Consider the following 12,845-nt stretch of genomic DNA (forward strand, 5'->3'; position numbering starts at 1 on the left):
GAATTACAAAAATAATAAAACCAAAAGCGTGTCGACGAAAAATTGATCAATAATAAAAATCTATCTCGCATACATCAGCTATTAAAGGTCATTCGTGGGTCCCGAGCAAATACTAACGCGCCGATCTACAAGACCGTCGTAATGGAGGGACTCGCGGCTATAAAAAGGAGCAAAAGGCGACGCGCGCGCGCGCGCGCGCGATGAAGATCTAGCTCCATTCGCGTATCCGTGGAACACGGAGGACGCTCGGGGCGGTTATCAGGAGCCCGCGGGACGCCGCGCAACGTCGGAGCATAGAAAGAGGAAGAGGATGACGAACGTGATAATCTAAATTAAAGAAGCTAGACATCGGATTAAGGGATCGAATCGGGGAGGCCGCGATACCCCGGGCGGGTAGGCGATGAAGTTGTATCGCTGATTAAATTTCATTTGCATTTCAACAAAGTTTCCGGCGATATAGAAACTCGACCAGTCTCTAACTAGAGCGCGAGTAACATCGAAACTACGGGAGGCTATAACACCGTTAAAGAAAAAGATCCTCTCGTAGGTAGCTAATTAAAGGCAAGCGAGATGAACACGGAAAAAGAGATATCGACTGGCAATAATTACGATGGTAGCTGTAATGATAATAATGATGATGATGATAAACGCGAATCAAATTGACCGCGGGCCATGGAAAGGGGATTTGAAGCCAATTGACACACAGAGCAGAGGGGTGACCTCGAGGGCCGGGCGAAGAGGATTGCAAGCTCAGGGCGCTTACCGAAACGCCGCGAGCTGTCGAGCCGGGATATGCTGGCTTTGGTGGGGGGAGAAGGACGAGGTAGCCCGGAGTGGTGGTGGCACAGCCGGCGGTGGTCCGCGATGATCGGGTTGGTAGTGGTGGTGGCGGCGGCAGCGCGAACGGCTCCGACACCGAAGAAGACACTTCAGTCCCATTAAGGCTGCGGCGGCGCGCGGCTCGCGCTCTTTCCAACCCCTCCGAAGAAGACACGTGAACCGCGTGACCACGTGGATCCCTTGTGCGCGACACTCACGCGAGCTTTCTCGATATCGCGAATGCTATACACGCTGGCTCGGACCAAGTGTTCTGTTCTCTGGTGAGATCGATCGGGGGTTTCTATATCGACAACAGTGGACGCGAAAACAACCGTCAACCTGGAGCCCACGTGTCAAAAACGGTGAGTGCTGGGGGTTTCCTCTTCTTTTCTCTTTTGCTGGTAATCGTTCTGAATCACGGCTCCACGTAAATTATGCGAATGAGGATGTTTACTTGCGAGAAGATGTCTTGCAGTGTAAGTAGCTTCCTATTGCTCGTGTTTACGTGTTTTGCTATGCAAAGTGACTGTGTAACGGAACCTAACGAAGACCTGATCAGGAACATTTAAGGCGTCGTTCGTTCTATATTCATAAAAATATAACAGTTTATTTATGTTTCTTTGGTGGTCATTTTTCTTGTGAAGATTTCTCGGTCAAATAATTATTATGTTGTTGGGGAGAATTAAGAGTTGCTAAATGAATTTATAGCCCAGTTGCAGATGGAGCCGTGGCATGGAACAAGTATTTTTCTTTTTTTGATTTTCTTGGATTTGATGTAATGATTGAAACACTACTTGTTCAAAATGAATATGATAGTTGATTGTTTTAACTGTCACTGATGCATACGTTACGTTTTATTAATTGTTTTTATAATGATGATGCGATTGTTGACTATTCATTGATTGCCTGTTCTTTGCGTTAGAAAGGAGAATATTGTGATGTGGTTATTGTTATACAGTGTAGATGCTCATTGAGTTTGAACAGCTGTTCATTCAGGCAATAGCTAATAACGAATTCAAAGATAAAGTGTGGATAAAGTTTCACTCTTGAGAAGGCAAAATGAAATTCTCTAGCAGCGAAAGTGTTAGGAAAATGGCAAGTAAATTTATTTTAAAATAATAATTCATTTATCAAATATTTAATTATCTCAAATGATAGTATGAAATAATAAATAACAGTTTTTGTATGTAGTTTCGTGAGTACTTAAACCTTTACATTAGAATATTGTCAAATATTGTCGGTGGTCTATGATTTTGATGTAGACAGTAAATTCATTTCAAGAAAGTCTTATTTTCTTATTAAAATTGAATAATGAACACTTACACTTCAAATAAAGCAAATATTAAAATCATTTATTTTCCGAGTACATCCTTACTTGAATAATATTAACTCGTTACCCTATGATGTATTTTTTAATCATGATCCATACAACTGCTTTCTCATCAACAATTAATTAGACGAATGTAAAAAATTAGAGGCCCATGTTGTGTCTATGTTTGTTCTAAGCTGTAATAATTGATTAATAAAATTGAGTAATATTTATAATGTTAAATTCTATTTAAAATCGTCGCCACGAGTTTGACACTATATTATAAGGTAAGGGGTTAAGTAAAATCAAATAGTACAATGAATACTTTTATTTTATTAAAATATAAATGACAAGAGAGAAAATGGATTGTGGAATGTTGAATGCTGGACCTTATTTGAATATTTAATTAATTGTTATTCGATTAATACTTATTCCCGTTATTCGTTATTCGAGTGAGGAATCTTTATTCGTTATTTACTGCTCGTCATTTGTGGTAGGAAGAAGAGTTAACTAAGCTTCAGTTTCGTATGATCTGTGACTTTAACGAATTTGTTTCTTTGTTTCTATTTTAAATGTATTTTTGTATTGCACTGTGAATGTTCATATGAATTATAGATCACTAATGATTTAGTCCGTGTTTTTCATTCAGCCTATTTAATAATTTAGCATCAAAGAAGTCAATTATGAAATTGGCGCAGTTCAGAGCGCGTTAAGGGTTTTATAGAATAAATATGAAATAAATACGATTAGATTCTTTTATATTTGTTACGTTAGCGTATTTTGAATATTCATGATTGTCACATCCTGAATATATAAATATGCAAAGAAAAAGAAATATTTATTCTTCATTTAAATTCAGTAAGGTTCTTTTTATTTGCTGACTACGTAATTTGTTAATGGAACAAAGAATTTCCTGTTTAAATCTTCGTTTTATACAACTAGTCTACACAAATGTAAATTTGAGTAACTGTTGGATTCCGTTTAAAACTTTTATATTTCACACGTGTACAAGAAAATAATCTGTCATGAATACTGTTTTGTTTTACTTAGTGTTTCAAACAAATAATTCTTTGAAATGTTTGTTCTCTAATAATATTCAAAAGTTAATCAAATTAGTATTTGATTTATTATATCGAAACACTTTTAAATTTGCGTAAAAGATTTATGAAATGAAAGTAATATAATATATTCTCAAATACTATATCATTAATACGTTTGTTGTTATTTATTTAAACTAATAAATCATAGATTAAAAACTTGCATGTATATAGAAATATAAAGTTCTGGTAATTAACACGAAGTATTATGCAATCAGCAGTTTATAGTTTTGATTGGGTCTATTTGATAATAAAAGTTATTATATTTATAAATATACAAGTGGAAACAATTTTAATGAACGTCAAATGCAGTTCCTTACTCTTTTCTAAATATAATTGAGAAAATGAAAGCTACATCGTGATTTCTAATAGAATCTAATATTAAAGGAAACGGTATCCACTATCGAATTTACTGTCTTGAAGCCTTAATCTGATACTCGCAAACAAGACTGCAGAAAATCTATAAATACCGAGGCAATCCACGTAGGAAAGCAATTAGAGAAGCCAGGGGAACGAACGTTCCCTCCATGATTTATCTAATCAGTCGTTTTACTTTCGCGCCGATCGCACGGTAATTAACCGGCTGGCGAACAATTTATCGTGGCTAGACATAGTTAGTAGATAACACGCGGTACGCCAATCTCCTCGTCAGCCACCAGCTTAATACTCGTTCAACCAGGCTAAACGCGTCCTTAGTGAAATTTTATGCAACGTGCAGCTTTCACGACTCGAAAATTCCTCGGTTTTAATATAATCCATTGATCTTGATACCTGAAACTACATCCGGTTCCAATAAACGATCTTTCATTAAACAGAATCCTCTGACATACAAGATATTTCATAAAACAAAAATGATTTACTAAAGATTATATTCGCATAAAATTGAAGATGATTAACCTGACAACGATTTATCCATTTAATTATTTAATAATGTAAAAGATATGTTTACATATCTACATGCTATTTTTAATATTTGTGATACGAAATTTCAAATTTGGTTCACATAGAGGGCATCGAACAATTTTAAAAGTAAAATTCGTTTTATGTTATTGAATATAATAATTGATTTCGTGAAAATGAAAGATGTATTCTTTGGTAATGTTCCAGTGATATTGTGCTCTGTTCGCCAACATCCTACTCATTTATAACCAGTAAATTGAGTTAACAGTGCATTGCAGTTCATTTTGCGAATCTTTAAAGAACCAGTTTTTTCTCATGAAAATTATTTTATCTAAATATTTACTCATGTATAAAACATACATGCGATACGGAATTTGATAATTTGTGTAGAACCCCTTACTTTCAGCATTAAGGTTCAGCTTTATACCAAAATCAGTGTAAATAATATGACAACTAAAATGATAAGAAAGAAAATTGATTGTGAAATGTTCAATGCTGGGCATTATTCGAATAAAACGTTATTTGAATAACAATAACGAATAAATAATTGTTATTCAATTATTCGTCATTCCCGTCATTCGTTATTCACGTGAGAAATTTGTATTCGTTATTTACTATTCGTCATTTCTTATTCGTATTTATAAATTCGACTGATAGCAAGGCGATGTCATTCACGTTTTTTATGTTATTATATGCACCGCTGGACAAACGTTATTCACAATAACGAACAAAAAATTACGAATAAATTGAATTTATTTATCGTCTTGGAATGATTAATGTATTAATTATTCCTTATTCGCAAATAACAATCAGATTAAATTTATTCGTCATTCGTTATTCATTATATTGAATAACTTTTTCCCAACGTTACTTGTATTCACGTTTTATCATTTATTTGTCTAATATACATGTATTACTGTAGACGAACTGTTATTTAATATATAGTTGCATTAAATGTACAATACGTATTAAACAATTTATTCTAACTGAAGGAGTACGTGCACAGTGCTTGCCTCGGTTTCGAGGTCGAAATATCGCGTGACAGAGGAATATCCGTGAAATGGAAATGGAAACGAAATACTTTCTAATTAACTCGACAGACATCACGGCTCCAAGTATCTCTGATAATAACAGGTTGAAACGTAAATGCCAGTTGAAACGAATCGATCGTGATTTTAAGTAAACCAAACAGTAGAACCTATTATATCGGTAAGCCATCATATTGGCTTGTACGATTGCTATTATTTACGTCAAGATCGCAGACCTTGCGGATTTGAGACGTACGGGAAAATAAAATTTATACTTCGCAATGTTCTCTCACTCTACGATCATAAATTATGAGAAAGTAATGTCGGTTTGTGATCGAACTAAGATAAGATTATGTTTGATTGATAGCTAATTAAAAAGTGAGAAGCTTGCAACACTGGGAAATACATTCGCAGGAAACGAGGGATATTAAATAAAACAATAACACCACAGTGAATGCAACCGTAAAATCGGCATTACTGTCGATGAGTAGGCAGTCGTTTCTCGTTATTTAATAACTACAAAAAAGAAAAATAACAGAAATTTGATATAAATAAAAATGATATAAATACAGAAATAAGCAGAGAAAGAAAAAATAGTAAAGTGAAAGTAAGAAAGCAAAAATATTATCATGCAGACTCTTCCACGCTAAACAGTAATGTGATATATATATATATACACTACTTTAATCCTTTAGAATGAATTAAGTTTGTGCAAATATTCGTTACCCAATCATCAAGTTTGCACAAATACTTGTTACCTAATCATCAAGTTCGTACAAATATTGGTTACCCAGTCTTGACGTTTGCATAAATACTGGTTACCTAATCATCAAGTTTTATGGATACATAGAAGCGTCAGAAACATATTTAAGTCGATGATCTCGCTTTTGCTCCAACGAAGAAAGACCATAATTGATATGCAATATTTGAAATTGCCTACGTTAACCTCGCGTTCGCAGAAATCCGAAGACAATGATGTTGCTCAATCCGAGCTGCATTCCGGCGTCATCGAATAATGCTTATGATCAATTATGCATCTCCTGTTGCACGCGGTGACATATAATGCCACGACGCGCGGAATCCGCTTTCGAGAATCAACGGAGTTTGACTAACTTGAACTGACGTTCCTCTTCGTTCGTACAAGACAGTCAAACATTTTTATTGCTCCTCCCTTTGCCAACTGTCGTCTGTCATGTGGCATGACAACAATAAAAAACAACATAAAATAGCAACATAAAAAACATAACATAACATTACAACGTAAAAAACATAACATAGCATAGCAAAATAAAAAACTTGAGAATTATTTCGCTGATATTTTATGCAATTTTTGTAAACGTTAGTGGTTCCATAATAATATTTTGTGAAAAGTTACCACTGAATGGTGGATTTTATCTGTTTATGGCGTAAGCAAAATTCATACTATGAATTCAACTAAAACACGAGCCGTAATGAGAATTATATATAATTAATGAGATTAATTATATATTCTGATTGTATAGAAGTTGATTAAAAAGTTTAAACAGGCATGATTTGATTATAAATTTATGGAATGTTTCCGTAACTGAGCACATATTAATGTTTAATGAATCATTAATTTTAACGTACCGGCACTTTATATGCATATTGCTATTTCCACCGTAAGCAGTCAAATAATTGATTATAAAATAAAGGTAAATAGGTCAGAGGATAAAGTTTTCTTACAATTTTTTTCTTAGAATTTTTAAAAACCGGTCAATTGTCCGTTCATAGTACGTTTATTGATAAGAAAAAACTAGAAATATAAATTAGACTATTCAGTATATACAGTAAAACGTATTAATAACTGCAAGTGGAAGTATTCTCCAACAAGCAAAGTTAAACAAATTTATATAATCTATAAATTTTATTAATCACTCCGCAGTCTGTACCATCATTTAAACGAATTGAAATAAATTTGTATTAATATAGTTTCTATTATTTGTATCTAATACCTACTCTGCAACAAAAATAACAGTATAAATTACAAACAATCAACGCTTCTTAAATCCAACGTTATACTTAAGGTATAAAAGATAATATATCAATATAGAGTACTAATATATCAAGTACACAAGTTTAACACGTTGGATGACATGAGGGTCACCGGTGACCTCAACCAAATTAAATTACTATAATTCATTCGATTAAACGATGATTATTTGAGAACTTTTGTATATTACAAGTGATACCACTTAATGCAGTGATATTCGATAAGATAAACCTGCAATAATAATAACGTAATTCAATTACAAAAGTTGGTATTACATTATTTTCATTTTGTATATTTTTCTCGGCAGAATCGTACAGCACTCAATGTGTTAAAATCGCGTATGCCATAAAACATTGAAACCGCTTTTCTTAAAACCAAATTATTGAACGTACGAGAATTATACCCCGCGTTATCAATTTATATTTCCGAGCACATTATTTATATACTACCACTCGAGCGATTCCTTTCGTGGGACAGCCAATGGACACTAAATGTCACCGACTAGTATCTCATAATTCAATTCCCCGGGCGTACAGCAACGTGTCTTCGCTTGACAAATACCGAACGTCAATTTTCCTCGGAGGACAGAGAAGGAGACATAGTAATTCTGAAATCGCGGGAGATGGCGTTCTTGCCAACACGCGGCACCCGCCGGACCCGCGCGCGGGTCGAAATAAATAGTCGGCCGTCTGAATTTTTGCTAATGGTCGTAGTATAATACCGTCTTTACGATCGAGCGAAGGAGATAGGGTCGTCAATATAAATTTAAAATTTCGTTCGGTCATACAGTGTCGCGAACTTGTTTTTTGCAGATTTTTGAACATTTTTTTCTGCTCTTATCTCTGACGTTGGCAATCGCTACCTTCTTCTTCAGTATAACTATGTAATGTCTTTTACTCTTTTAGACTGTTAGACTAGACTTTCGAACTAGATCCAAGCCCTGGCCCGTTAAAAAAATCGTACAGCGTCGCAGACTTGAGGGAAATTAAATCCTTGCCCTATGATTTCTTTTTTAACACGTTGAATGCCACGGGATTTCATACAACAAATTACACAAAATGGAAAAAATATAATATTAAATAATTTGATTGAATTGTATTATTATTATTGCACGTTCGAGTCGAATGTCACTGCATTAGGTAGCATTATTTATAATAAAGAAATATTTCGGATAATCATCGTTTAATTGAGTAAACTATAGATTCGATTTGGTCGGGGGTCGCCGGTGAACACCATGGCATTCAACGTGTTAACTCTGATCGACATGACTACTTTGTTGTTATTAATTTATTGGAAAGAGAGAAAAATTGTAGGAATATTTTATGTCTATGTTTGCTCTTAAGTATAATAACTGATTACAGAAGAATAATATTTACTTTGAATTCGAATGAATCGAGTAACATTTATGTTTGTTAAATGTTGAAAATCTTCACCATGAGTCTGACACGTTGTTATAAGGAAGGGTTAAACGGACAAAGCTCAAGTCTTAATTTTTGTCTAGGCAATAGGCCTACTAATATTACGGAGTCTTAATGTTGAAGCGTAACAGAACTTTATGTACAAAAATGCAGGCTTGTTCTTAATATCTGGTAATCTTTAGCGTCTGATTCTCGAAGATTTGAAAACACAGGAGTTTCTCAAGATACTTAAGACTCAGACTAAAAAATCCTTCGGGATGAAGACGACATTGAACACACATAAAAAAAGTACGTTAACCAGTTAACTGCGTTTGACAAATATCTAATACAAAATACTACTAATTACTACTAATTCTTTCAATAATTATTTATTTATTTCTTCGTACAAACGTGTAATTCTTTTTCATTCTACTTTAGTTGTTTATTTCAATACATATCAGGTGCATTCGTTCTGCCTTCGACGTGTCTACTCGCCAGTGATTGACTTCATCGCAAACTCTACGAGAGACTTTGAAATTAAATTCTACAATTGACTAGTTAATTATTTGAATTAATTCTATTGATCATTCTTACTGTTTCGTTACAACTCTCATATATGTGACACTTAAATTACACCATAAACGTCGACAAACGTAAAAATTTTTGTTACTCTTTTTACACACTAGAGCTTTTTTCATACCCATTTTTTCTTCAGTTCACAACACTGGGTCGGTCACGATCGGGACGTTACACGGATCGTGGAAGTTCGCTGACAGAGTTTCGTGATCTTCGCGAGTTTGAAGCTCTCGTCAACGATCATCGAGCCTCTTAAATTTTCTTGCGTGAGGCGACCCGTGAGTTACGAGGGAGGCGATCGAAGCGTATCAAAACGCCGGGACGCCACGAGGGATCGACACGGGACCCAGTGCGCGCGAGTTCCAGTTCGTTAAGGCGAGGGGTACCTGAAATAATTATTGGGCTGTCACCCGGGACACGCGCATCCGTGACAAACCGAGGTAACGGTCCGCGATGGAAGCCCACGCGGCCGAGACACACTCTTGGCGGTTCCTTCTCTGGTTTCCCTCGCGTGGAATATGACGAAACGAGGAACACGATTTATCTTTTGTCGCGCGAATCGACACGATTTCCGCGTCGGGGCCGTCCGCGAGCGCGTATCCCTTTACCGGTGACCATAAATTTCGTCGCGACCAGGAAACGCGATTAAATTCTGGCTTTTTTTCGATGTTCCAGCCGATTAATTTCTCGTCGAACCGACACGACGCGACGGGAGGATCATTTCTCCCAGAGAAAATCCGGTTGGCGTGTTCGGTTAACTCGGTGGATACGGATTTAAACGCTGGTTTTATGTTTTTGAAAATAATATTGCGCGCTTGGTGAAACATCATTGGCTCACGAACCGAGAAAATGTAAACTGATGGCAGAGCGGCTTCCAACCCTTTGCAGACGTGAATTTTTTGAATTTCTGAAAGCTGTTTCCATGAAAAATTGAATTATACGTCGAGTTCTTGATTATTAACACTAAGTTTACATGCCAATTTGATGTAGATTGGATTTTATAAATATTATTTGGCAAATATTTGCGTCGATTTTATTTGGCATAATTACAAGAGTATATATACTAATTGTCTATGTTTAAATCTCCAATTTCCAAGATTTATATAAAGGAACATACTTTTCTCTGGGAACCATAAGATGGACCTGACAGTAAACGTCTGTAAAATTATTGTTACAAAAAGGAGAACCATGTTTCAATCTCCCGTTGTTTGAATAATTAAATTATTCATTTGTAGCTTCCTATTTTAAGTGGCAATGTCCGCAGTGGCCATTACAGCGGCATTCGACAGAAAAGGGTTTATATTTGATTCCATTTTGGGATTAATAATCTCGATTGCTTTGAAACATTTAGAATAGAATTTATTCTTTTTAACCACATTTTCTTATAACTGAAGAATATGTACCTAGACATTACGATATAAAAAGGTAAATTCATTAACTAAAATCGAGTTAAGTAAGTCGAAAGTTTAAATACGTCGCAACTACATAGCACTTCATATTTTTCAAAAAACTGCATGCTTATGTAACATAGACTCGAATCTTTAAAATATTTCCTTAAAATATCAGACTTCCGCCTGCAAATATTTTTTTAAATAATGTGAAATAGTTTTGTAAATACTATGAAAAATGTGTAAATCTAAGTTACAAAATCTATATACAATATAAGTATGTACTTCTAATTGCTAACATTTTCATTCAATTATTCTATTTAACACTAAAGCTACCAGGCGGGTCAAAATGATCCATTCTTGATTTCTTCTTCTTGCAATTATTAAAAAGATAAAAGATATTTCTCTAAGATATCATTGAAGAAACTGATTTAGTTATACGCAAACTGAATTGTAAATCAATTAAAGCTCCAATAGATGCACTCTTGAGGTTTCTATAGAGGATTTTCAAAACGTCAATTTAACTGCTCCGTAGTTTTAGTATTAATCAGTGATTTAATTGATAACAATTCGAAAAGTCTTGTCACCAATGTGCTATTTCCACATTCTCTTAGCTCGCAAAATAGTCTACCTAAATTTTTTCGCACTTTCCTTTAATTACATTCTAGGTCATTAACTCTAAAAAATACGGTTTATAGTAACGAGTAAAAAAACAGAACAATGGTAACAACCATGTATAACCAGTCACATCCTTCTGTTTCTCCATGGATGCGTTCGATTCTGCGTCAACCCGTTGGAATGGCAGTGAAATCTCTGCCGGATGATCGTCGCGACAAGACCCCGATATCTCTAATTAGCAGCCGGCGATGGGAAATGACGCGACTTCCGCTCGCAACGACTCCACCATTCGCACCACAAAGCCAATTCCCCTCGATTCCGCCTTTCACTTCTTACATACGCGAGTTCTGGCAGTCCGCATGGATTCACGATCGATGCGCCGTTGATCCTAACCTACTCGCCATCCGCCGCTATTGTCCGCGTGCACGTGAGAGCAGAACAACGCAAGATGTTTGCAGAATGCCGATTTATTGTCGCCTAACGTTTTAAGCAATCCAATTATTGCTGAACAATCAATTAATTGTGAATATTGATTCGGTAATTAACATTCAAAATGTAGAATGCTTCGATAATAGTCCAATTGATGCCTAAAATAATATACATTAAATTCGCTACTTAATATGAAAAGCATCAACTTATTTAAAATGAAACATAATGACTATTCAAGTACTAAAAAGAATCATATGGCAGTTTTCAATATACTGCAAAGTATTATGCATTTATAATGTACAGATGTACATGTGAATTTCTTATTATCGTTTATATTACTTTCCGCCCTAAACTGCTAGCTAATATTAATGTTAACTAAAAATAAATGAGAAAATGTAAAAATATTAGTATATAAATATAAACATTATTTAGTTCACATCAATTCAAAGTAAATAATATTTTATGGTAACGGGTATCTAAACTTTATGCTAAAGTGTACATCTATAATTGTTGCTACAAAGCTCATGATCAGTGTGCCTGTGCGATCGACCTCTTAGTCACTATAAACACAGTTTGACATATACCTATGTATATTTCATTTGGTGTGTTGAATTAATTCAAACACAGTTTGGTAACACAGTTAAACTTCAGTAGATCTAACAAATATATTGCGAATGTTTACTACGTATCTAGATACATTGAGGGGAGCATACTGGAGAGAAAACTCTCCGCTAGAAATTCATTCGCATTATTCTAGTATCTCTGTATATCAATTGGTTAACTATAAATCCAATTTAGTTGCATATGATACAACCAAGAACCTCAGTCAACGTTTATTTAAGCAAACCCGAGGTACAAAATCATTGCGATCTTCATTCCTCAGAACTACGGAACACAGAACTTCGTGCTAGATCATTAAAAACAAAATAATAGTATATATTGTACGTCATCTTAAAGCTTGAAATGATACTACTACGAATTATTTATTTTTCTAGATAAACATGTAATATTTCATTAAAATATACCTCAGGTGCATTCGTCCTGCGTCTGACGAGCACACGCTTCATTTTTTTTATTTTACCGTACAGAAACGAGAGATTTTTGAAACTAAATTCCACAGTCAACAGATTAAACCAATCATAAAACAACTGATCAAACCATATACAATGATTACTTAGTTCAACAAAAGTACATAAAAATTCCCTGAGAACCTATAGCATATCCAAACAAACCAGCATTAGTACCGAAAAGCTACTATCAGCAACGATGACAC

At 34.9% G+C, this 12,845-nt stretch overlaps 1 protein-coding gene across 1 annotated transcript in view; it reads left to right on the forward strand.

Annotated features, from left to right (window-relative positions):
• Positions 1-896: 896 nt before the first annotated feature.
• Positions 897-12,845, forward strand: part of twz (BTB/POZ domain-containing protein twz) — a 77,370-nt gene continuing 65,421 nt past the window's right edge. Inside the window, exon 1 of the mRNA XM_031970189.2 lies at positions 897-1,181. The gene's annotated coding sequence lies outside the window, so the exon portion shown is untranslated. The remainder of the gene's footprint in view (positions 1,182-12,845) is intronic.

The sequence above is a fragment of the Nomia melanderi genome, chromosome 7 (genome assembly GCF_051020985.1).
Source record: "Nomia melanderi isolate GNS246 chromosome 7, iyNomMela1, whole genome shotgun sequence".
Classification (NCBI taxonomy): Eukaryota; Metazoa; Arthropoda; class Insecta; order Hymenoptera; family Halictidae; genus Nomia; species Nomia melanderi.